The 26,629-nt window shown below is 47.2% G+C and overlaps 1 pseudogene; it reads left to right on the top strand.

The window, feature by feature from the left end:
* Window positions 1-1,099: 1,099 nt before the first annotated feature.
* LOC121550674 lies at window positions 1,100-13,433 on the top strand (annotated as a pseudogene).
* The last annotated feature ends 13,196 nt before the right edge of the window (window positions 13,434-26,629 follow it).

Here is a 26,629-nt window from a genome sequence, read left to right as displayed (position 1 = left end):
TCTGAAAAATAATGTTAAAAGGGGGGTGACTGTTATTCTTGGTTACATTCCTACACCAAGAGGTGAATAAGATGTCAAACTAGGCTAAAAGATGCTCAATCGTTTGCCAAGTCTGTGTGTAAAGAAGTCATAAGCAGGTGGGGACTTCCCGATCACATATCTTAAAATTAGAGGGAAAGGAATATGTGGATAAATCAGTGAAATGGTTTTTGAAAGTTAGGAGAAAAGTCAGATTAAAAAGTTAAGAAAACTAGGGTTGAAGGAACTCTAGGACAGTCAGCTAAGCTTCAATGTTAGTAGTAAGAGAGAGAGAACAGTGGTGAAGGGAAATTTAGAGTTCAGTGGGAAGATAGATATGGCAGGAGTTTAGATCTGTTAGGAGCAGTTGCATTGAGAAAGTATGCGTTGCTGAATGATAAGAGAAGCTTGAGGTTGATTGCAGTATCTATATGTACAATCAATAAGTGCATCGATGATGTCGTCCCCACAGTGACCGTACGTACATACCCCAACCAAAAGCCATGGACACATCAATACACTACATTCTCATGTTCTTAGTGTATTAGGAAATCTAATGGGTTTTACAGTAGCAGTGTCATAGGAAATGCACTATAAACACTTTTTGATCATAAATACACCCCAATGCCTCCTGAATTGCAATGCTGCAGGAGCTGTAAAAGGCCTGGAATTGTACAACTTCAAAAAGCCATGGAGACGCTGTGCCACTGACAGAATTTCTCCTTTCTGTAATTTACGCTTGAGGTATGAGTTAATGAGCAGAGCCATTTCCTCTGGGTTCTGCAGGGGGATATTTACTGTAATAGTTCCTATGTGTAATGATAACTGACAGTACAGTAAACTCCAAGCCCACTCCAAGACAACAAGGGAAAACACTCTCTGATGCACAATTCTGTTTTTTTAGGCAGTGGAGATTTCCAGTTATTTTTTACCTCTCATACTCCCACCTTCAGAAATACTTACAGGCAATCATGTTAAGGCAATGTCAATGCATGCATGGATTATAATAAAAAGTAATGCATTTGGATACATATTTCTACCAAAAATATTGTTATTATTGTAAACTTGTTTTCTAATAAATGTTGCTTATGTTCCTGCTTTTTCAAAGGGATGGCTCCAGAGGTCTGATCTCCACGACCTGAAGGAGAGAGGAAGAGTTGCCCATCCTCAGGACACACTCAAATACACAGCCTTGGCCAGAGGAGACCCTATAAGAGCAGCACTGGTAACTAACATCACTGAGGTGTCTAACCGCCCCCGCTGTGGCGTTCCTGACTACCCCATGCTGAAAGATGTCCTCTACAGGAGGAATCACAGGCAGAAACGCTTTGTCCTGTTCGGGGCGCTTGGAGAAGACTGACCTCACCTACAAGTAAGGAGATATTATTATTATCTTCGTATAACCACACTGTTGAACGGCTTGTATGTATTTAGAGATGGATCTGGACCCAACCAAGGAAATATAATTTTCTATCAGGTAATAGGACATGTTTTGGTGCATAGTTGCCAGTAGAACTGGTTATAAAGGTACAGTATGTCCAGAATCCAGTGTTACTCTATCCATCATTTGTTTATTGAGTCCCCTGTTTTGGTCATAGCTCTCATATTCTAACTCAACAAGGCAAGCAGGAGTTGCACTCTCATCACATTTGCCTTAAAAACAAAGTGTGTCTCTGAAAAGGAGGAACCTATAATGTTATTACTTTGCCTCCTCCTGAGACTCACGGCATGGAGTGTCTGGGCTGGGCTGTCTGTCGGCTGGCTGCTGCCTCTCTGTCTGTGTCCTCTGGTTCCTCTCATTGTAGCTGTTCTTTATCATAATGCATGGCATCTAAAGAGCCACTCAGAGAGAGGAGGAGAAGGCAAGCCATGATGGGCTACTGAGACTGCTGGAGTTGAGCAATACATTTGTCTTAATGTGACCAGGGATAGGAGTAGTGCTCGCCTGTGTCATGGCAGTGTTACAGTGGGAGCCCTCGTACTTAGGACAGTGGAATCACTGGGTTTGCCAAGGGCTTTAGTTTGGATAGTCCACTTAGGCATGCATTTGACATGAATGACAAGCCATTAAGAAATCATCAACATCTTTGATGATTCCCTAATTTAATTGTAATTGTTGACATATGAGCTCTCTAAAGAGTTTCTTTGTATTAGTCATACTGGGTGGTTTTACCTGAGACAGCTCATGTAAAGGTGAAGGAAGAGGACTGTAATACACTTATCTTACAGAGCCTGAGGGTCTTTTTAACAGCACACCTCTTGGTTGATTTGATGGTTAGATATCAGATGAGAGGGAGGTTATAGATATGCAAGGCTGGTGGTCTAAGTGTGTTTCTACAGACTACAGATTATGGTGTGTGGGTGTGTGGAGTTTACGGTCTCTGATGTTTACATCTATATCTCTTCCTTCCTCAGAGTGGTTCGCTTCCCCTGGCAGATGAGTGAGGACAAGGTGCGGCGTGTCCTGCTGGAAGCACTGACAGTATGGAGTGAGGTCATACCCCTCACCTTCACTGAGGTCAGCAGTGGAAAGGCTGACATTGTCATCGACTTCACCAGGTACGCATGTGTGTACAGTAAGTGTATTCAAATGTCAGTACAGTAGTACAGTATGTGTATTCAAATGTCAGATTTTAAGTTACTGGTCTGCCAGCACTTTCCTGATATGGATCTCTACTGTAGGTACTGGCATGGAGATAACCTGCCCTTTGACGGCCCTGGGGGAATTCTAGCCCATGCCTTCTTCCCCAAGACCCACAGGGAGGGCGACATCCATTTTGACTATGATGAAGCATGGACCCTTGGCAACTACATGGGTGAGTGTTTGCTTGGCAGGGAACATGCAGGAAGTATGAAGAGTTGATTTACATAGAGCTCTATGTAAAATGAGTACAGTCAGGAAGTAGTTGTCAGCTCTGTGGTTGTACTGTGTATCCCCGTAGGTGTGACCCTCTCCCTGATTCCACTGCAGGCACAGACCTCCTCCAAGTGGCTGCTCATGAGTTCGGGCATGTTCTGGGCCTGCAGCACTCCTGGGAACCGGGTGCAGTGATGTTGTCACGAGTTACAAAGCCAGAACCCAGAAGCAGACCAGGACAAGGTAAGTTGAAACGAAGGTGAGTGTTTATTTACAAATTCAAGAGTGATGCTGAATAATCCAGGGAACAGGGCGGGCGGCGTTGATTAGTTGTTGGGGGTGCAGTGGTTGATCCAATCATGGCTCGGCAGCCGCCGATCACCAGGCAGAGGTTGGATGAAGGTTCCGGACGAGTGACTGCAGATGGAACAAAACGGAGGTAAGTAAACAACAAACCAACAAGGTGCAAAACAACAAAACTAACGCTAGAAGCTCTAAGACTGATACTCTGGTAAACCTACTGTTCATGGCTAACGATCCGGCAGGGAATGGATGTTAGGCCAGAGCCTAAGAAGGGTGATGATCAGGACCAGGTGTGCAGATTGCTGATGGGATGCAGGTGCGGAAATCAAGAGAGCTCCCCGGAGCGTTCCAGAACCCTCGGGAAACTGGAGATCCCGAGCAGAAAAACTAGTCCACAGACAGGACCCGACTCAGACTGCCGGGATCGTTACAGTACCCCCCTCCGACGATCGCCACCGGGCGGACTCCCGGAGCGCCAGGATGGAGGCGGTAGAAGTCACGGATGAGGTCAGCATCTAGGATCTGTCGCCGCGGAATCCAACTCCTCTCTTCAGGACCATACCCCTCCCAGTCCACGAGATACTGGAAACCCCGGCCCCGCCGTCTGGAATCCATGATGCGTCGCACCGTGTAGGCAGGACCACCTCCGATCATCCGAGGAGGAGGAGGAGGAGGCGGAGGAGGCAACAGAGGACTGAGGAAAACAGGCTTGAGGCAGGAGACATGAAAGGTGGGATGGACTCTGAGCGTCCTCGGGAGTTTGAGTCGAACTGCCACCGGATTGATCACCTTCTCCACCACAAACGGACCAATGAACTTCGGTAACAACTTCCTAGACTTAGTCCGTAAAGGAAGATCCCGTGTGGCCAACCAGACCCTATCTCCGATGGTGTAGGTGGGAGCGGGGATCCGGCGACGATTCGCCTGGAGCTGATACCGGTCCGAAACTCTAAGGAGTGCCTTTCTGGCCCGATGCCAGGTCCGGTGGCAACGACGAATATGGGCCTGAACAGAAGGCACTGAGAGCTCCTTCTCCTGAGAAGGGAACAAGGGAGGTTGGTAGCCATACAGGCACTGGAAGGGAGACATCCCAGTGGCAGATGTAGGGAGAGTATTGTGGGCATACTCAACCCAAGGCAACTGAGAGACCCAGGAGGTGGGGTTGGAAGAGGCCAGGCAGCGTAGCGTGGATTCCATCTTCTGGTTGGCTCTCTCCGCCTGACCATTAGATTGGGGGTGAAAACCAGATGTGAGACTGACTGTAGCTCCAATGGCCAAACAGAAGGACTTCCAGACAGCAGAGGTAAACTGAGGGCCACGGTCGGAAACGATATCACTGGGCAACCCGTGGACCCTGAAAACCTCCCTAACCAGGATCTCGGACGTCTCCGAGGCAGAGGGAAGCTTGGCAATTGGCACAAAGTGGGCGAACTTGCTGAATCTGTCCACGATAGTCAGAACGACCGTGTTCCCCTCAGAAGCGGGCAACCCAGTGACAAAGTCCAGGGCCAGATGCGACCATGGTCGCGGGGAATAGGAAGGGGGGTGAAGTAGTCCAGAGCTGGGCCGATTGGTACCCTTATTCTGCGCACACACTGGACAGGCAGCAACATAACCCCGAGTATCCTCGGCCATGGCAGGCCACCAAAAACGTCTGCGAAGAAACGCCATCGTCCGAGCCACGCCAGGGTGACAAGCCATCTTGCTGGCGTGGGACCATTTGAGGACCGCAGGACGAACCGACTCAGGCACAAACAACCGACCGGGTGGACCGTTACCGGGACCGGGCTGCGTCCGAAGAGCCGCCATCACCTCCTCCTCAATCTTCCACCTAACAGCTCCCACGACGCAGTTCCGGGGGAGAATTGTCTCGGTCTTGGACCCACTCTCCTCCGTCTTGGAGAACATCCGAGACAAGGCGTCCGCCTTGCCGTTCTTAGATCCAGGTCGGAACGTCAGGGAAAAATTGAATCGTCCGAAAAACAACGACCACCTGGCCTGACGGGAGTTGAGACGTCTAGCCGATTGCACGTAAGCAAGATTCTTGTGGTCAGTCCAGACAATAAACGGTTGCTCCGCCCCCTCCAACCAGTGGCGCCACTCCTCCAAGGCAAGTTTCACCGCGAGAAGCTCCCGGTCACCCACATCGTAATTCCTCTCCGCAGGCGAAAGGCGACGAGAGTAGTAGGCGCAGGGATGGAGTTTACTGTCCGTGGAGCATCGCTGCGACAGGATAGCGCCAACTCCCACATCAGACGCGTCCACTTCAACGACGAACTGACGGGCCGTGTCCGGTTGAGAGAGAATCGGTGCGTTGGTGAATCGCCTCTTCAAATCCAGAAACACTCGATCCGCCTCCGGATTCCACTTGAAGCTCCTGATACTGGAAGTCAAGGCAGTTAACGGAGCGGCCACACGGCTGTAATCCCGGATGAATCTGCGGTAGAAATTCGCAAACCCCAAAAATCTCTGGAGCTGCAATCTCGTACCGGGCTGGGCCCATTCCAGAACCGCTCTAACCTTCTCCTGGTCCATCCTAATCTCTCCCCTGGAGATGATGTACCCGAGAAAGGATGTCGTGTGGGCGTGAAACTCGCACTTCTCGGCCTTCACGAACAGGCGATTCTCCAACAATCGCTGCAGAACCTGCCGGACATGCTGGACGTGGTCGGAAGGTTCCTTCGAGAAGATCAGAATGTCATCCAGGTAAACAAACACAAAGAGACCGATCATATCTCTCAGGACGTCGTTCACCATACTCTGGAATACCGCTGGAGCATTGGTCAGTCCAAACGGCATCACCTGATACTCGAAGTGACCCATCGGTGTATTGAAACCCGTCAACCACTCGTCTCCCTCTCTGATCCGGACCATGTGATACGCATTGCGTAGGTCTAGCTTGGTGAACACCGTAGCACCCTGTAAGGAGTCGAAGGCAGAACTCATCAAGGGCAGGGGATACTTGTTCTTGACCGTGATGTCATTCAACCCCCGATAATCAATACACGGTCGAAGAGAGCCATCCTTCTTACCCACAAAGAAGAATCCTGCCCCCAGGGGTGATGACGAGGGACGAACGAGACCAGCAGCTAGGGACTCCTTGAGGTAGGTCTCCAAAGCCTCACGTTCAGGGCGGGAGATACTGTATAACCTTCCCTTGGGGTAGACAGCTCCAGGGAACAGGTTGATGGCACAATCATATGGTCGGTGGGGAGGGAGTGACAGAGCCTTCTGCTTACTGAACACTTCCCCCAAATCGTGATATGTCTCGGGAACCAGGGACAAATCTGGGGGTTTAGCCTCAATCACCTGACTGGGAACCGAATGGGGACAGGCAGTCTTGAGACAGTTAGCATGACAATCAAGGCTCCAACTCGTTACCTTGCCCGTCACCCAATCGAACGTGGGATTGTGTTCCTTCAGCCAGGGGTATCCAAGGACCAGAGGAACATGGGAAGACGGCAGAATGAAGAATGAAATCATCTCCGAATGATTCCCCGACAACAGCATCTTAACCGGTTCAGTCCTCATCGTGATACGTGCCAGACTACTGCCGTTCAGAGTGGTCGCTTCAATGGCTTCCGGCAATTGCTCCTTGGAAAGCCCCAGCTGTTCCACCAACTCGGCATCAAGAAAGCTTCCATCGGCACCTGAATCGATAAAAGCGTTAATCGCTAAGCTCTGATTCCTGTTCACAAGGGTAGCCGGGAAACGGGGTCTGACAGAGGTACTGAGAGGTTGAAACTGGCTCGCTAAAAGTCCTCCCAACTTTAGCGAGCCGGGCAGTTTGACGACCGCCGGGAACAAGTGGAGATGTAATGTCCCGAGCTACCACAGTAGAGGCAGCAGTTGGTCTTACGTCTATGTTGACGCTCCTCCTTGGTTAACCCGTGCCGCCCCACTTGCATGGGTTCAGAATCGGGAGAGAGGACCTCTCCACTAATCCTTTGTGGTGGAGAATGATCGACGTGTTCTGGTCCACCACCCGACCCGACTGGGAACTGAGAAGCTGATCGATTGGACGGACCCCATTGCTTCTCCCTCCTTCGCTCTCGGACTCGATTATCCACCCGAATAGACAAGGCTACCAAGCTGTCCAGGTCACTAGGCTCCGGATAGGAGATCAACTCATCCTTGAGCTGCTCCGACAGACCCTGGTAAAAGGCCGCTTGCAGAGACTCCTCATTCCACCCACTCTCCACAGCCAACGTCTTGAACTCGATCACGAAGTCGGCCACGCTGCGAGTTCCTTGGTGAAGCGAAAACAGGCGCCTAGCTGCGTCCCTCCCTCGGACGGAATGGTCGAAGAGCTTCCTCATCTCGGCCGTGAACCCCTGGTATGAAGCCATGCAGGGGTCTTGTCGTTCCCAAACGGCTGAAGCCCACTCCAGCGCTCGACCACGCAGCAACTCAATCACAAAGGCTATCCTAGCCTTGTCTGTGGCATAAGAGTAGGGCTGTAGATCGAACACTAACCCACACTGCATAAGGAAAGAACGGCATCTTCCCAGCTCCCCCTCATATTTATCCGGCGTCGGAACCTTGGGCTCATGGAAGGACACCGCTCCAGACGCGGCAGGCGAGATGGGTGAAACCGGTAGTGGATCCTCCACCGGAAACTTGCGCTGGTTCTGGACCTCCGTCAGACCGGTAGAAAGGTTCCGAACTGACAACGCTATCTCCTGTAGTGCCGTGCTATGTTGTCCCAACATCTTCTCCTGATGGGAAATGGCATGACGAACAGAGTCCAGGTCCGCTGGGTTCATTACTGGCCGGATCGTTCTGTCACGAGTTACAAAGCCAGAACCCAGAAGCAGACCAGGACAAGGTAAGTTGAAACGAAGGTGAGTGTTTATTTACAAATTCAAGAGTGATGCTGAATAATCCAGGGAACAGGGCGGGCGGCGTTGATTAGTTGTTGGGGGTGCAGTGGTTGATCCAATCATGGCTCGGCAGCCGCCGATCACCAGGCAGAGGTTGGATGAAGGTTCCGGACGAGTGACTGCAGATGGAACAAAACGGAGGTAAGTAAACAACAAACCAACAAGGTGCAAAACAACAAAACTAACGCTAGAAGCTCTAAGACTGATACTCTGGTAAACCTACTGTTCATGGCTAACGATCCGGCAGGGAATGGATGTTAGGCCAGAGCCTAAGAAGGGTGATGATCAGGACCAGGTGTGCAGATTGCTGATGGGATGCAGGTGCGGAAATCAAGAGAGCTCCCCGGAGCGTTCCAGAACCCTCGGGAAACTGGAGATCCCGAGCAGAAAAACTAGTCCACAGACAGGACCCGACTCAGACTGCCGGGATCGTTACAGATGTCCCCCTATTACAGCTTCTACTATCCCCTGGAGCTGAGCGAGGATGACAAGCTGGGGATCCAATACCTGTACGGCCCTCGTCCACATGTCCCGCCCCCACCTCCACTATCACCACCGCCACAAATCACCACAGAGACCAATGAGATCATTAGTAGTATTGTGAGTGTTAATCTTGCCATTCATATTTTTTGAGGCGCTGCACAGGCAAATACAAATAATATAAGACATAAAATACAACTGAGATACTAGCCACACAAGAATACACATGATATGACAGTATGGAGATGCACTAGTGATCCTCTTTCTGTCTCCAGCCTGACGTCTGCCAGACAGACTTTGATGCTGTGTCTATGATCCGTGGAGAGCTGTTCTTCTTTAAATCAAGCTATGTGTGGCGCATTCGGGAGGGGGCGGCTGGAGGCGGGAGCTACCCCGCTCTGGCATCCCGCCATTGGAGGGGGATTCCAGAGAGCATTGATGCTGCCTTTGAAGACCAATCAGGGAATATCTGGTTCTTTCAAGGTGTGTGACAGAGATATTGGCTGTTTGTGCTGTGGTTAGTCATGTCTTGTGAGAATAGGGTTAGATAAGCCCCAAGTTGAATACAGACAAGTAAATATACAGTGAGGGAAAAAAGTATTTGATCCCCTGCTGATTTTGTACATTTGCCCACTGACAAAGAAATGATCAGTCTATGATTTTAATGGTAGGTTTATTTGAACAGTGAGAGACAGAATAACAACAAAAAAATCCAGAAAAACGCATGTCAAAAATGTTATAAATTGATTTGCATTTTAATGAGGGAAATAAGTATTTGACCCCCTCTCAATCAGAAAGATTTCTGGCTCCCAGGTGTCTTTTATACAGGTAACAAGCTGAGATTAGGAGCACACTCTTAAAGGGAGTGCTCCTAATCTCAGTTTATTACCTGTATAAAAGACACCTGTCCACAGAAACAATCAATCAATCAGATTCCAAACTCTCCACCATGGCCAAGACCAAATAGCTCTCCAAGGATGTCAGGGACAAGATTGTAGACCTACACAAGCCTGGAATGGGCCACAAGACCATCACCAAGCAGCTTGGTGAGAAGGTGACAACAGTTGGTGCGATTATTCGCAAATGGAAGAAACACAAAATAACTGTCAATCTCCCTCGGCCTGGGGCTCCATGCAAGATCTCACCTCGTGGAGTTGCAATGATCATGAGAACGGTGAGGAATCAGCCCAGAACTACAAGGGAGGATCTTGTCAATGATCTCAAGGCAGCTGGGACCATAGTCACCAAGAAAACAATTGGTAACACACTACGGCGTGAAGGACTGAAATCCTGCAGCGCCCGCAAGGTCCCCCTGCTCAAGAAAGAACATATACAGGCCCGTCTGAAGTTTGCCAATGAACATCTGAATGATTCAGAGGATAACTGGGTGAAAGTGTGGTGGTCAGATGAGACCAAAATGGAGCTCTTTGGCATCAACTCAACTCGCTGTGTTTGGAGGAGGAGGAATGCTGCCTATGACCCCAAGAACACCATCCCCACCGTCAAACATGGAGGTGGAAACACTACGCTTTGGGAGTGTTTTTCTGCTAAGGGGACAGGACAACTTCACCGCATCAAAGGTACGATGGACAGGGCCATGTACCATCAAATCTTGGGTGAGAACCTCCTTCCCTCAGCCAGGGCATTGAAAATGGGTCGTGGATTTGTATTCCAGCATGACAATGACCCAAAGCACATGGCCAAGGCAACAAAGGAGTGGCTCAAGAAGAAGCACATTAAGGTCCTTGAGTGGCCTAGCCAGTATCCAGACCTTAATCCCATAGAAAATCTGTGGAGGGAGCTGAAAGTTTGAGTTGCCAAACGTCAGCCTCGAAACCTTAATGACTTGGAGAAGATCTGCAAAGAGGAATGGGACAAAATCCCTCCTGAGATGTGTGCAAACCTGGTGGCCAACTACAAGAAACGTCTGACCTCTGTGATTGCCAACAAGGGTTTTGCCACCAAGTACTAAGTCATGTTTTGCAGAGGGGTCAAATACTTATTTCCCTCATTAAAATGCAAATCAATTTATAACATTTTTGACATGCGTTTTTCTGGATTTTTTTGTTGTTATTCTGTCTCTCACTGTTCAAATAAACCTACCATTAAAATGATAGACTGATCATTTCTTTGTCAGTGGGCAAACATACAAAATCAGCAGAGGATCAAATACTTTTTTCCCTCACTGTACATGTAGGCAGACAAGCAGTAAAATGACTGCATTATAGCGTTATGCCTTTTTGGTTACCCAGAAAAGGGTTCTTCCAAGACCAAATTCAGCAACCTTAAGTAGGGCATGTCAAGAGTGACTAGAGTGTTGAATAGCCAAGAGTTATGGAAACTATGAAAACATAGCCCAGATCCTTGAAGGGCCACAGCGGGGGCATCTACTGTATAAAGTTCTCTCTCTGTCTCTTGCAGGTCAAAGCTACTGGGTGTTTGATGCAGAGAGACAGATCACAGGGCCAGACCCTGTGCAGAGGCTAGGCCTGTCAGTCTCCCACATCCAGGCAGCCCTGTGCAGGGGCCAGGACAGCAACTATAACACCTACTTCTTCAAGTCAGGCAGCTACTGGAGGTTCAGCCCCAAGGAGAACCGTGTGGACTCTGTCTACCCTCGCAACATGCAGGACTGGAGCGGCATCCCCAGTGATGTTGATGCAGCCTTCAAGGACCAATACGGTAAAAATCTTATGAATGAATCACCCAATCAGCTTTCAATTTAGAATTTTAGAATATTGATAACTGGCAGTTGGGACATTGAGTGCGCAAACATCACTATGTTTGATGTACAGTTACAAGATGACATGGTGTTATACCCTGGGTTGTCCTGAACAGATGAGCCTATGTTTGTTGTATTGTGAATAAAATTTGCAGCGGTCCACGCATCTGAATGAACTTAAGACTCCGTTCTATGTGCACCAAAATTACGATCTGCTTCTCTGAACTGCCTTGTGAAAGCCTAACACTGTAAGATCATTTTTGATAATTTAGCTAGTCATGTTGGCAATAGAACAAGCTTTCAAATTATGCCCACCTGACCTAGATTGTGATTTATAATGGACCGTTTTTGGATTGCGTAAACAACAACAGTAATTATGGAAAGGCAGGGATGCAGGGCTGTGATCCAAACAAAACAAATACAAGTGTGCTTGCTCTAGTTCCTTAACGGCACAGCTAGGAGAGATCAAAAAAGTTGAAGACACTTCTTTGAGTCATAAAAGTGCATTGAAATGACTTAAGAACAATGCACACTTTGGAGAGGTGTGTGGCCACTTGGAGACCCCAGTTAGTCCTCTCACTCAAACCCTTGTCATTTTTTTTGTCTTATGTTGCACCTACCCCACATTTCCAGGAAAATATCATGTTACTGAATGTATCCAGAATATTTTCAGATTTTGTTATCAATAAATGCAGCATACAGTAAATGTAAAATGCACATAAAATCAACAGTGTAATGTTTGGATTCAGTCTTGTGTTAAGTGAACTGTTGTGTCGTCACCTTTAGTCTAATAATATTTCCATAATCTCCAAACTGTTCTTTACTACCATGGTTATGCATATGTTTTCCATATTTCTTCTGTAAGAAACATTTCATTTTAGCCCTGTCCATATAGACCAATTCCCACGAGTGATCTTTTTTTCATTGACAGGCTATGTCCACCTTATCCGAGGGAGGCAGTACTGGAAGTTTGATCCTGTGGAGATGAATTTACTACGGGGGTATCCTCGCTATATTGGAATGGACTTCTTTGGTTGCAGAAATGCATGAATAATCATTATTAAGTGATGCTGCTATCTAAAGATCAAACCCAAGTCCAAGTCTAGTCCAACCATGCTCTCGTCCTTATGGTCTTTTCAAATACAACATTGTAATGTTGTGCATTTTTGGGAACAAGACCAGTGCATCTACAGAGGCCTCTTCATCTTCATTAAAATGTTGAAGAAACTAACTATTTAGAGAGAGACTTTATTACTTTACTTGAGTGAGTTCCAAAAAATTAGTGTTCTTCCTCCAAATATGTTTGTTTACACATGATCTTAACACTTTGAATGGACTAGATCCTTTTTTCTTCTCAGGAAAACACTAATTCAAATGTTTCCTCAGAGTTTGGACATCATGTGCAGCTATGTACTTGTATTTATTTGTTACTGGGTTCGGTTCTATGGTCAGAAGTTGCGTTGTTCAAGACCATGGGCTGAGAGGACAGTGCCATCTACAGTGCAGTACCAGCCCATTGCAGGAGGTTGTTTTTAACTATATTATATGACGTATAATTTACTCCAGAGATGTTACAGCATAAACATGTTTGTGTTGTTCTTAAAGGGAAATATGTCTAAGGCACTGCAATGAAGGTGCTAAATCTGGAAATCACTGACAATCAGGGGCACTTTTTGTTCTCAAATGTTATGAACATTTACTCACGGTCTTACATGTATGACATCAAGTACATTATCGCGTCACATTTATGTTCTCTCTAAGATAACTATACTTAATTCAATAATGTTCCATCCATGGTGCTCTCAGTCAGTGCAAAGGGATGGAGTGAACTTGGTGCTGCATTATGTGAATCTAAGCCATGAGGATACGTAATTTTTTGGTGGGCCATTCACAGCAGTTTGTCAGTGCAGGACATTTGATATATCTGCTTTACTGTAAATATTTATTTCTGATATTTTGTGTTTGACAGCCAATAGCTGCAGCCTGGCAGATTACTCGTTTTTAGTCTTTGTCTTCTAACATTTTGGGTGTTGACTATAGAGCTCAGAATGATTTCGGGACATCATTTACCTTTAATTAAAATAGCCATTATATCTGTTCTAATTACATATCTTTATGTTTTAACATGTTTTTCTACTCAAATGTCACATTTACTATGTAAATACAAATATATGAATTCTGGACTGTGTTTTGGTACAAATAAAATATTTCAGCTTGAGTACATTGTCCATTTTTATTAATCAGATAGATAAATAGATTGATTGATTAATATAAACTGAACAAAAATATAAATGCAACATGTAAAGTGTTGGTCCCATGTTTCATGAGCTGAAATAAAAGATCCCAGAAATGTACCATACGCACAAAAAGCTTATTTCTCTCAAATGTTGTGCACAAAGCTGGGTGCTGAGGAGTATTTCTGTCTGTAATAAAGCACTTTTGTGGGGAAAAACTCATTCTGATTGGCTGGACCTGGCTCCCCGGTGGGTGGGTGGAGGGGGGGGGGGGGGGTTGGTGTGTGTTCAGTTACGGTGTTAGGAGACTGATGGTTTCTCGACACGGATTATTTGTTTACATAGCAGGTTAGGATAATTTACGTGGCAGGTTAGGAAAATGAATGTGGCAGGTTAGGTGAATTAGCGTGGCAGGTTAGGAGAATGAGGTTAAGGTTAGGAAAAGGGTTAGGGTTAGGCTTAGCTACAATGCTACAGAAAAAAATGGCCACGGACCAATGACGAGCATCAATGGGTGTAACTTGATATCAAGAAACCCCGATATCAGAAAACACCCCTAATTGCGGTCTGCAATTACACCCTTCTCGACCTACCGGATCAATACAAATGTATCACAGGCGTAAACTAGTATCTTCCGACCATGGCTCATAGCTTAACTCAAGATTATTACCAGATTCCTTCCATTACCAGAGTGTACACTACAGCTTGCATTTTGGCTACAGCTGCGGTGGTAAGCGACTGACTAGTGGCATCTAGCAGCAGGCTTGCAGGAAACAGAATGCAGAACAGACGGTGCATAGGCTGTTCTCTCTGCTACCGCAAGGCAAGCAACTTACAGTTAGTGAGTGCATACATTTTTCATACTGGCCCCTGTGGGAATCGAACCCACAAGCCTGGCGTTGCAAGCGCCATGCTCTACCAACTGAGCTACAGTTGACATCATAGAGCAACATTCTAGTTGTAACCATGGTGAAGCTATATAGTGTTTGTTTACATTTACTTTGTTGCAAAACATCTGTGTAAAACAAGCTTATATTTTGGGTTCTGATGGGGTATGGCAGGAGGAACTACGCTCATGAGGCATTTATAAGTAATATTCTTCAAGAATTGCCCCTTTAAGATGCTAAGCTTGGTTTGAAACCCAAGAGTGGCCTCCACTTTCACACACACACACAGGGATGTTTTCCTTACCGCCCCTCAGCCTGTAGTGCCACAGAGCTGACCCAAGCCAGACTCTTGCCAGTGTTGGTGAGACTCCAGGCAGCTAAACCCTGGATAGCCTCAGGACAGTGAAGTTCACAGAGAGCCTCCACCAGCATCACCAGAGGAGCCTCCAACTCTGGACCCGGAGTGCTGCTGTTCTTGTGCATAGTCACTTTATCCCTACCTACATGTACACATGACCTCGACTAACCTGTATCCCCGCACATTGACTCAGTACCGGTACCCCCTGTATATACATTTACATTTACGTCATTTAGCAGACGCTCTTATCCAGAGCGACTTACAAATTAGCCTCATTATTGTTATTTTATTGTGTTACTTGTTTTATTTACTTGTATTTTTCATTTTCTACTTTAGTTTAATTAGTAAATATTTTCTTAACTCTATTTTCTTAAAACTGCATTGTTGGTTAAGGGCTTGTAATTAAGCATTTCAGGGTAAGGTCTACACATGTATTCGGCGCATGTGACAAATAAAATTTGATTTGATTTTGATAGGATGTTTTGAAGCATTTGGTTCAAGAAAGAATATGGGTAGTTGACATGACGGCCCTTTTTTTTGTCCATGATGGCAAACACAAATATAACTGTACTTAAATTGGCTAAAATTGTGATATAATACTAAAAGCTTTGTTTCTTTACTGGGATCATGAGTATATTCATGCAGTGTAGCCTATTATTTGTTTTCTTAAAATGTTGAACCAAACGTGACAATTTTCCAATGGTGTGACTGTCCCAGGTAAGGTGGTGGAACTTTGAACTTAAGTAAATTAATGAAAACATTTATAAAATTCCCTTCAGCTATACTATTTTAGTCATAACACAAGTTTATTTAAAAAACAATAGTCCCCAAGTCTATTAATGATATTTCCAAATTATTTCAAAGGTTTTGATTGATTACATTTTGTCCCTAAAAACAATGTCCACTCGGTGTGAGTGACACAATTCTGTGATTAAATAATGAGAAAACATTTGGGCACCATTGAGCTGGGGAGAGTTCTGTTCTCTTGCAATGAGGAAGTACAGAAGAGCACATGGCCTGAACAGATTGTAAGCTTTATCAGAAATAGTGCACTTCTCTGCCATTGCGATAAAAGGAGTCCGTTTCTTAGTCCTTTGGTGTGATGCCTTTTGAATGTATATATGAAAATAATAATACTTTTTTGACAATTGAAGTATAAAAAGCAATGAAAACATGTTGTGGTGAAATCATATGGAAGGCTTACTGTTAACAAAATGGCCCAAAATGGACCATACAGCCTGAGATTTCCAACAGTGTGACATATTTTTTCGCTTGGTGTGACATGAAGATGGTATATCCCATTAATAAACTTATATAATTACCTTTTAAGACTCATGTTTCATCAAATAACACTTATTTGCGTTAGACCTACTTGTATCCTGTTGCAATTTTGAACGATTTTAGTGATTATGAGTGCAATATTTATGTATTAATTATCCCAAGCATGGTTTCTCACTTTTGGCAGGTGAACATTGCTCCAGCAACCTCTGGGTCTGTCTCTGCCCCCTGGATTAGGGTCTAGTTCTTTTACCTGGCCCTAGTGATGGTGCAGGCAGATATTGTCTGTGGTGCTCCCATTCCTGGTTCTCACTCCCTGCATTAGACCATCCATCCCCTTGGTCCCTCTCTGTCTGTCCTACCAGTTTCACTCCTGACTGATTGGTATACGTCATCCACCCTGGGAGGGCCCCCATCAGGCGTGCCTCTTTTGGCGACTGTCCCCCCCCGCTCTACATGATTGATCCTGCCATGTTCTTGTCCCAAAGATTAGGCAATGCAAGTCTTATTACACACGGTCGGTACATTGAAACTGTGAATGGTTTATTAAATCAGTTATGGTTCCATTTATCACTCCAATGTTACTTGGACAACTGTGGCAATTCTAGTGCTAAGATATGCAAACAATTACTGACCTTTGGGGACAGGTTGCATTTATCAGACCCAAAAACCATACAGGGTGCTGTCGGGTGCCCCTGGCCACTTTTGGTGACCCTTTGTGGCACTGGCGTCTCATTCGAATGTCTTCCCTATCAACTTTCGATGGTACTTTCTGTGCCTACCATGGTGACCACGGGTAACGGGGAATCAGGGTTCGATTCCGCAGAGGGAGCCTGAGAAATGGCTACCACATCCAAGAAAGGCAGCAGGCGCGCAAATTACCCACTCCCAATTTGGGGAGGTAGTGATGAAAAATAACAATACAGGACTTTCGAGTCCCTGTAATTGCAATGAGTACACTTCAAATTATTTATTGAAGATCCATTACTGATGTTTAGAACTGATGTTTAGAAGCATTTTTACAGTGGTAAGAAACGTATGTTTTAACAGTAAAATTTGACTGCCTGTTGTGTATTGTCATTCAGTGTGACGTAATGTCCTATGGGCTGACGGCAATAAAGGGAAGGAAAAAATACACAAGTAAGAACATGATTACTGATTTAAAGACAGAAGTAACTAAATAATGTCTTGTCTATTTGGGAATCCTTAAACCTTTATAGTAACATTAATTGTAATGGCACACCAGAGGACAAATTCAAGGCACTAATGTATGAAACGGTTCATTAAATTAGATATAAACTCAACATTGAAGCTGGCCATATAACATTTTGAGTTGTTGAGACATAGTTTATTGTAACTATATGTTTTTTATACTTATGCCCGAGACGATACCGGGGTGCCGGGATCCGGTGGCGGTCCACTTGTCGTCGATACCTGGAGGTGGTCTTGAGAAGAGCCGACCGGGCTCTCCTCCAGGTATGACGACAGCGGCAGACAAACATCTGGGCCGAGGGTATGCCGACCTCTTCCTCTTGCTCCGGGAAGAGTGGGGGCTGATAACCCAGGGAACATTCAAAGGGCGAAAGACCTGTGGCAGACCAGGGAAGGGTGTTGTGGGCGTATTCAACCCACACTAGTTGCTGGCTCCAGGTGGTGGGGTTGGCGGAGACCAGGCAGCGCAGAGTCGTCTCCAGGTCTTGGTTGGCTTGCTCTGACTGGCCGTTGGACTGAGGGTGGAAACCGGAGGACAGGCTGGCTGACGACCCAATGAGTGTGCAGAATGCCTTCCAGAACAGGGTAGAGAACTGAGGACCCCGGTCGGAGACCATGTCCACTGGGAGTCCATGGATCCGGAAGACGTGCTGCACCATGAGCTGGGCCGTCTCTTTGGCGGAGGGTAGCTTGGGGAGAGGAATGAGGTGGGCGGCTTTGGAAAACCGGTCCACAACTGTCAGGAAGGCGGTGTGCCATCAGACGGGGGAAGACCAGTGACAAAGTCTAGGGATGTGTGAGACCAGGGACGGTGAGGAACAGACAGAGGTTGGAGGAGACCAGCCAGAGCTTGCTGAGGAGTCTTTTTCTGCGCACAGATCGTACAGTGGGTGACAATCGCGGAGACGTCAGGAACCATGGTAGACACCAAAAACGTTGTCGCACAAAGGCCAGGGTCCGACGGGAGCCCGGGTGGCAGACAAGCCTGGTGGAGTGGGCCCACTCCAGGACCGAGGAGCGGACAGCGTCAGGAACAAACATCCGGTTATCTGGGCCACCCCTGGGGTTCAGCTGGGAATGCTGCACCACCCAGACCTCCTTCCCTATTCCCCACCTGAGTGCCGTCGCCAAGCACGAGGTGGGAAGGATGGTCTCGGATTCCGGGGTTGTAGCCACGGGGCTATAGTGGCGTGACAGTGCATCTGGCTTGACATTCTTGGATCCCGGTCGGTATGAGAGGGAGAAGTTGAACCGGGTGAAAGGCAGAGCCCACCTAGCTTGTCTGGAATTGAGACGCTTGGTGGTACGGAGATATTCCAAGTTCTTGTGGTCTGTCCACACAATGAACGGATGTTCCGCCCCCTCCAGCCAGTGCCTCCACTCCTCCAATGCCATCTTCACTGCGAGAAGCTCACGGTTCCCCACATCGTAATTCCTCTCTGTGGTGTTGAGGCGATGGGAGAAGAAGGCGCAGGGATGTAACTTGAGGTCCAGGGCCGAACGCTGGGACAGGACCGCCCCCACTCCGACATCTGAAGCATCGGCCTCCACCACGAACTGGCGGGACGGGTCAGGATGAACCAAGATGGGGGCAGTGGTGAAATGGTGTTTGAGGTCCCGGTCAGCAGCTGGGGACCATGAGAATGGAACCTTGGGAGAGGTGAGTGCCGACAGGGGGGAAGCCAGGGTGTTGTAACCCCGGATAAAGCGGCGATAAAAGTTGGTGAATCCCTGGAAATGTTGCAGCTGCACTCTGGACGTAGGCTGGGGCCAATCCACCACAGCTCTCACCTTCCCGGGATCCATCTGTACACTCCCTGCAGCGATGATGTAGCCCAGGAAGGGGATGGTGGAGCGATGGAATTCGCATTTCTCCACTTTCACAAAAAGCTGGTTCTCCAGGAGACGTTGGAGGACCTGTCGGACGTGGATAGCGTGTTCTTGGGCAGAGCGGGAGAAGACGAGGATGTCGTCGAGGTAGAAGAAGACGAACCGGTTCAACATGTCGCGGAGAACATCATTAACCAGGGCCTGGAACACAGCTGGAGCATTGGTAAGGCCAAATGGCATGACCAGATTCTCGAAGTGACCGCTGGCCATGTTGGATGCAGTCTTCCACTCGTATTCCTCCAGAATCCGCTCCAGGTGGTAGGCGTTCCATAGGTCCAGCTTGGAGAACACATTGGCCCCCTGGAGCGGCTCGAAGGCCGAGGATATGAGTGGTAGCGGGTAGCGGTTCTTCCCCGTGATGTCGTTGATGCCCCAGTAGTCGATGCATGGGCGCAGGGTTTTGTCCTTCTTCTCCACAAAGAAGAACCCTGTGCCGGCAGAGGAGGCAGGAGGACGGATGAATCCGGCAGCTAGGGAGTCCTCAATGTAGGTCTCCATAGCCTTGGTCGCCGGACCCGACAGTGAGTACAGTCGTCCCCGGGTCGGAGTGGTGCCTGGGAGAAGGTTGATTCCACAGTCATAGGTTCGGTGTGGTGGAAGCGAAGTGGCCTGGGCCTTACTGAACACCTCCCGGAGGTCCTGGTACTCAGCGGGAATGGTGGAGAGTTCCGAGGCAATTTCAGAGCCCCCAGGAAGACGTCCCGGGGCAGGCTGCGCTGACTTCAGGCAATGAGCGTGGCAGAACGGGCTCCAGCCCATGATGGCACCAGTAGACCAGTCAATAAAGGGGTTGTGTCGCTGGAGCCAAGAGAAACCCAATACCACGGTGTTATGATAAGTTTCTCTGGTATCAAGTAATTCAGGATGCAAGAATATACTTGTTGTTGCAAAGTATTTAATTGCGTTGCCTCCTGTCATCCGAACTCTGGACAAAGGAAATCTCTCAGTTTCTTCATGTTACACGTTTCTTCAACAACATCTGGTAACCATCAGTGGGCACTCCCCACTCTGATGTTATTACCTTGTACCCCAAGTCAGTACAGTTGAAGTCGGAAGTTTGCATACACTTTTTTCAACTACTCCACAAATGTCTTGTTAACACACTATCGTTTTGGCAAGTTGGTTAGGACATCTACTTTGTGCATGAGACAAGTAATTTTTCCAACAATTGTTTACAGACAGATTATTTCACTTATAATTCACTGTATCACAATTCTAGTGGGTCAGAAGTTTACATACACAAAGTTGACTGTGCCTTTAAACAGCTTGGAAAATTCCAGAAAATGATGTCATGGCTTTAGAAGCTTTTGATAGGCTAATTGACATCATTTGAGTCAATTGGAGGTGTACCTGTGGATGTATTTCACTTCCGGGATGCCTCGGAGGCGAGGTGGAATCCTTGGGCGGGCGAGTGGAATCGGACTTCCTCTCCTTCCTTCGTTCCCGTAGTCACCCATCGATCCGAATGGTCAAGGCGATGAGCGAGTCGATAGCCGTCGGTAGTTCCCGGGCTGCAAGCTCGTCCTTTACTTCTTCCGATACTCCGTGCAGGAACGTGTCAAACAGCGCTTCCGGGTTCCAGGCACACTCAGCTGCCAACGTGCAGAAATCCACTGCATAGTCTGCGGGATTCTTGCCGAAGCTGGAGTAACTTCCGGGCAACCTCTCTCCCGGACAATGGAGCATCGAAAACCTTCTTTACCTCCTGCATGAACTCCTCAAGACTGAAGCATACAGCCGACTGTTGTTCCCACAATGCCGTAGTCCAGGCGAGAGCCCTCCCGGACATCAGCATGATGAGGTACGCTATCTTAGAGCGGTCTGAGGGGAAGGAAGAGGGCTGCAGCTCGATGATGAGTGAACACTGAGCGAGAAATCCCAGACAGGTTCCCAACTCTCCAGCGAAGCGTTCCGGGGGAGGTAAGCGGGGTTCTCGGGAAACCTGGGTGGCTGGGAAGGCTGCGCTGCTAACAGCCGGGTTACTGAGGGGCTGGGAGGTTACCGTCGTGGTAGGCTGCCTAACAGACAACCCGCAGAATTGCTCCAGCAATGTGTTAAACACTCAGTCATGGCATTTGGCGAAGGTCTGGAAACCTTCCATGAGACCACGAAGCAACTCCTCGTGCCTTCCAATGGTGGCTCCTTGGGAGGAGATGGCGTTGTGGAGCTGGTCCGAGTCTGCTGGGTCAGTCATGGCCAGTTCGTACTATCACGTTTCATGAAAAGAACCAGATGCAGACAGAGTCGAAGTAACAAATGTTTATTACAAAAACAGGGGGCAGGCAAACGACAGTTCAAGGCCAGGCAGAGGTCAGTAATCCAGATCAGAGTCCAAAAGGTACAGAACGGCAGGCAGTCTCAGGGTCAGAGCAGGCAGAGGTCAATAATCCAGGGTGGTGTGACAAGGTACAGAATGGCAGGCTGTCACGATCGTCGGATATAGAGGACCAAGGCGCAGCGTGGAAGGTGAACATACTTATTTATTAAATGATACACGAACAAAACAACAAATCGATACGTGACGTCCACAGGTGCAAAACACAAACCAACACGGAACAAGATCCCACAAACACTGTGGGAAAACCACCTGACTAAATATGGTTCCCAATCAGCGGCAACCAGCAACAGCTGATACTCGTTGCCTCTGATTGAGAACCACTCTGGCCAACATAGATATACAAAAACTAGACTAGACACAACGAGCACAAAACATAAACTCTACACACCCTGGCTCAACTTAAAAGAGTCCCTAGAGCCAGGGCGTGACAGTACCCCCCCCCTAAAGGCGCGGACTGCGACCGCGCCTAAACATCACCGAACAGGGGAGGGCTGGGTGGGCATTCCTCCTCGGAGGCGGTTCCGGCTCTGGGCTTGACCACCACCCTCTACTAACCCCCCCGTAGTGCCCCTGGTCTGGTCTAGCCCCACTGGCTGGAGCTGGACTGGACTTCGGTGGAGCGGATTGCTCAGGCTCCGGTGTGGAGCAGCTGACCAGTACCTGACCAGGCACCGGTGAAACGGGCACGGGCTGGTGATGCGCACCACAGGTTTGGTGCGGGGAGCAGGAACAGGCCGGACCAGGCTGGCGACGCGCACCATTGGCTTGGTGCGGGGAGCAGGAACAGGCCGGGCCGGGCTGGCGACGCGCACCACTAGCTTGGTGCGGGGAGCAGGAACAGGCCGGACCGGGCTGGCGATGCGCACCACAGGTTTGGTGCGGGGAGCAGGAACGGGGCGGGCCGGGCTGGCGACGCGCACCATTGGCTTGGTGCGGGGAGCAGGAACAGGCCGGGCCGGGCTGGCGACGCGCACCATAGGCTTGGTGCGAGGGGCAGCAACAGGCCGGGCCGGGCTGGCGACGCGCACCATAGGCTTGACGCGATGGACAGGAACAGGCCGGACCGTACTGGGAATAAACACAACTGGCCTTACACGGGGATCAGGAACGGGCCGGACCGGACTGGCAACACACTTCAGTACCTCTCGCCGTGCCTCTACATTTTCCTTCCCTCTACACACCAATGGCTCCCGTAACCCGGTGGCCTTCTCTCCTCGTCCACCAACTCGCCCCTTATCTGCCTCCAGTGGCCCCGTCGTCCCTGCCATGTGCCCCCCCCTAAAAATGTCTTGGGGGTGCCCCTCGCCTGTCCGACGACTGCCCGGTTGGCGCCGCTTCTCCTCTCCTGCCTGGGCACACTGCTTGGTCCTGTATTGGTGGGATCTTCTGTCACGATCGTCGGATATAGAGGACCAAGGCGCAGCGTGGAAGGTGAACATACTTATTTATTAAATGATACACGAACAAAACAACAAATCGATACGTGACGTCCACAGGTGCAAAACACAAACCAACACGGAACAAGATCCCACAAACACTGTGGGAAAACCACCTGACTAAATATGGTTCCCAATCAGAGACAACCAGCAACAGCTGATACTCGTTGCCTCTGATTGAGAACCACTCTGGCCAACATAGATATACAAAAACTAGACTAGACACAACGAGCACAAAACATAAACTCTACACACCCTGGCTCAACTTAAAAGAGTCCCTAGAGCCAGGGCGTGACACAGGCAGGCTCAGGCTCAGGGTCAGGGCAGGCAGAACCGCTGGTAGGATTGACGAAACAAAACAAACTGGCAACAGCCAGAGAACACAGGTATAAATACACTGGGGATAATGGGGAAGATGGGCAACACCTGGAGGGGGGTGGAGACAATCACAAAGACAGGTGAAACAGATCAGGGTGTGACACCCAATACACCCTGGTACCCAGGTTCAGAAGTTTCCCGTTCCTTCACAGCTATAGCCGTACTGTGCATTCCTGAAGAATAATATAAGGTAGTCTCCAGTTGTTTTTCCAGTTAATAACCTCCTTCTGCTAATGTGCAATGGTCTAGGTAAAATGTTATGAGTATGTTTTTGTTTTGTGATATGCAGCAATACATTTTATGGTTTGCCATGTCTTTTCAGCAAACAAATTACATGTCTACACACCTGGTATAATCCAAGGTTGGCATATTGCAAGTATAAGTTTCTACTATCTCTATGTCTTTAACTTGAAGGTCTACACAGCTGTTAGGCCTCTTTGCCTACCTGTTCTTCCTTGGCCAGGTTTTCACCATCATGCTGGTGTACGTGTGGAGTAGAAGGAAACATTATACACACATGAACTTCTTTATCCTTCTGAACTTCCAGGCACCATTTCTGCCCTGGGTGCTCATGGGATTATCAGTGCTGCTTGGCAATTCCATTGCTGTTGACTTTCTAGGTACAGCATGTTATCTGTCTCTCACATACCCTGATATGGCAGCGTGGAACAATATGGGTTTTCCCCTACTTTAACCAAACTGGCAGTCTACAGTGTTTATATCTTGTATCTACCTCAACAATTGTGTCCAGACAAAAAAGTATTATTTGTTCTCTTGTTCCTTTATGTTTAACGATTAGGTCAGTCATTGCCTGGCCCATTTCTTGTGTGATATCATGTCATTAACTGTAAATGCTACTGATAGATTGCTCCTCCACCTCAGGGATCACAGTAGGACACATCGACTACTTTCTGGAGGATGTGTTTCCAAAGTGTCCCTCAAAGTGTCTGATGTTTCAAAGCAATGTCAGTTAATGCACACTTGTTTTTTGTTGTTGCAGTCTAACCGTGTTTGATACCCCAGAGGAAGACCCTGGCTACTTCCCTCTCCCTGAGGAGCAGGCTGGAGAGTTCTGGCAGGACCAAAGAGGAGAGGGAGGGTAGCCCAACCAGGGGCTGTAGCAGGGGGACCATCTAACCCCATATAAACCCAAGGGATACTACCAGCACCACTGAAGAAACCAGGAGCCATGGGAGAAACGTGGATAGAGAGGGTTTACTCCTCAAAGGGATGTACCTGTACGGTTCAGTGTGTCCACGTAGTGCATCGTCTTCATGTTATGGACTTGGTTTTGTAACTAGAAATGTCTAATGCAATCAGAGGCCAATAAGCAATGCAACCATTCCATCACAACCTGCATTTCTGGTTGTGGTACTAATGGCACACAACCATTGGCCATCAAACAGCACATAACACCTTTTAAATACAGGTGCAAACTAAATTCTTGCCTTCAGAAGTATATATGTTTTTTGGTGACAAATGGAGCTTCGCAAACTGATATGCAGTGTTGTGTAACATTTGTTGTGGACCTTCATTCCTGTTGGGTTCAACACCCTCCATTGCTGTTAGACTCATTCATAAATCTGCCGACTACTGTATTTGAAATCCCGTTACCCAGGTAACCTGCACCGTTTACACTTTCAAACTATTGCCTTTGTGGGTGAAGCACTGGTGCCTAATATAAATCACTTAGTACACCAACAACTGGGTTGTGCTGGGTGTTGTAAGCATGAACAAACATGCAACAACTATGTAATAAGCCAAAAAAAAAATACTCCCTAAATGAGTTTGATAACCTTTAATATGATTGGATGGTAACTATGGTTTAATGAGATTTAGAAAGACATAACACTTGTATTACATAATAACAATGAGAAGGTAATCAAGATCATTTAACTTTTATTTTTGTAAGAATATACAAAAAGACAAATACAACATAACAGAATACAATTTCTGAGGTTTACTTTGTTTTTTCCACCCCTCTGTGGATGGGTAGAAGAGTCAGTGGTCAAAGTGGGAAGTTCACCACATACAGTGCCTTCAGAAAGTATTCATACCCCTTGACTTATTCCACATTTTGTTGTGTTTCAACCTGAATTCTAAATGGATTCAATATATTTTTTTTCTCACCCATCTACACACAATATCCGATAACGACAAAGTGAAAACATGTTTTTAGAAATGTTTGCAATTTTATTCAAATTGAAATACAGAAATATCTCACATAAATAAGTATTCACACCCCTGAGTCAATACTTTTGTAGAAGCAGCTTTGGCAGCGATTGCAGTTGTGAGTCTTTCTGGGTCTCTAAGAGCTTTCCACACCTCGATTGTGCAACATTTGCCCATTATTTTCAAAATTCTTCAAGCTCTGCCAAATTGGTTTTCAGTCAGGTCTTGCCATAGATTTTCAAGCAGATTTAAGTCAAAACTGTAACTCGGCCACTCAGGAATATTCACTGTCTTCTTGGTAAGCAACTCCAGTGTAGATTTGGCCTTGTGTTTTTGGTTATTGTCCTGCTGAAAGGTGAATTCATCTCACAGTGTCTGGTGGAAAGCAGACTGAACCAGGTTTTCCTCTAGGATTTTGCCTGTGCTTAGCTCCATTCTGTTTATTTTTTATCCTGAAAAACTCCCCAGTCCTTAATGATTACAAGTATACCCATAACATGATGCAGCCACCACTATGCTTGAAAATATGAAGAGTGGTACTCAGTAATGTGTTGTACTGGATTTGCCCCAAACATAACACTTTGTATTCAGGACAAAAAGTTAATTGCTTTCCCACATTTTTTGCAGTATTACTTTAGTGCCTTATTGCAAACAGGATGCATGTTTTGGAATACGTTTTATTCTGTGCAGGCTTCCTTCTTTTCACTCTGTCAATTAGGTTAGTATTGCGGAGTAACTACAATGTTGTTGATCCATCCTCAGTTTTCTCCCATCACAGCCATTACATTTGAAAGTCACTATTGGCCTCATGGTGAAATCCCTGAGTGGTTTCCTCCCTCTCTGGCAAGTGAGTTAGGAAGGACACCTGTAGTGACTGGGTGTATTGATACTCCATGTGTGGGGTACAGAGATGAGGCAGTCATTAAAAATATAATGTTAAACACTATTATTGCACACAGAGTGAGTCCAAGCAACTTATTATGTGACTTGTTAAGCAATTGTTTTCTCCTGAATTTATCTAGGCTTGCCGTAGCAAAAGGGTTGAATACTTATTGACTCAAGAAATTTTTTTTAGGGGGTAGATCAGCTTTAATATTGCAGATAGATTGTAACTTCCATTATTGTAATTGTCTGCATCACTTCCAATCCCCCATTTGTTGTTTTTCTCTCGCAAATAAATAAA

Source organism: Coregonus clupeaformis, chromosome 18 (genome assembly GCF_020615455.1).
Source record: "Coregonus clupeaformis isolate EN_2021a chromosome 18, ASM2061545v1, whole genome shotgun sequence".
NCBI lineage: Eukaryota > Metazoa > Chordata > Actinopteri > Salmoniformes > Salmonidae > Coregonus > Coregonus clupeaformis.
This window is presented reverse-complemented; position numbering and strand designations above follow the sequence as displayed.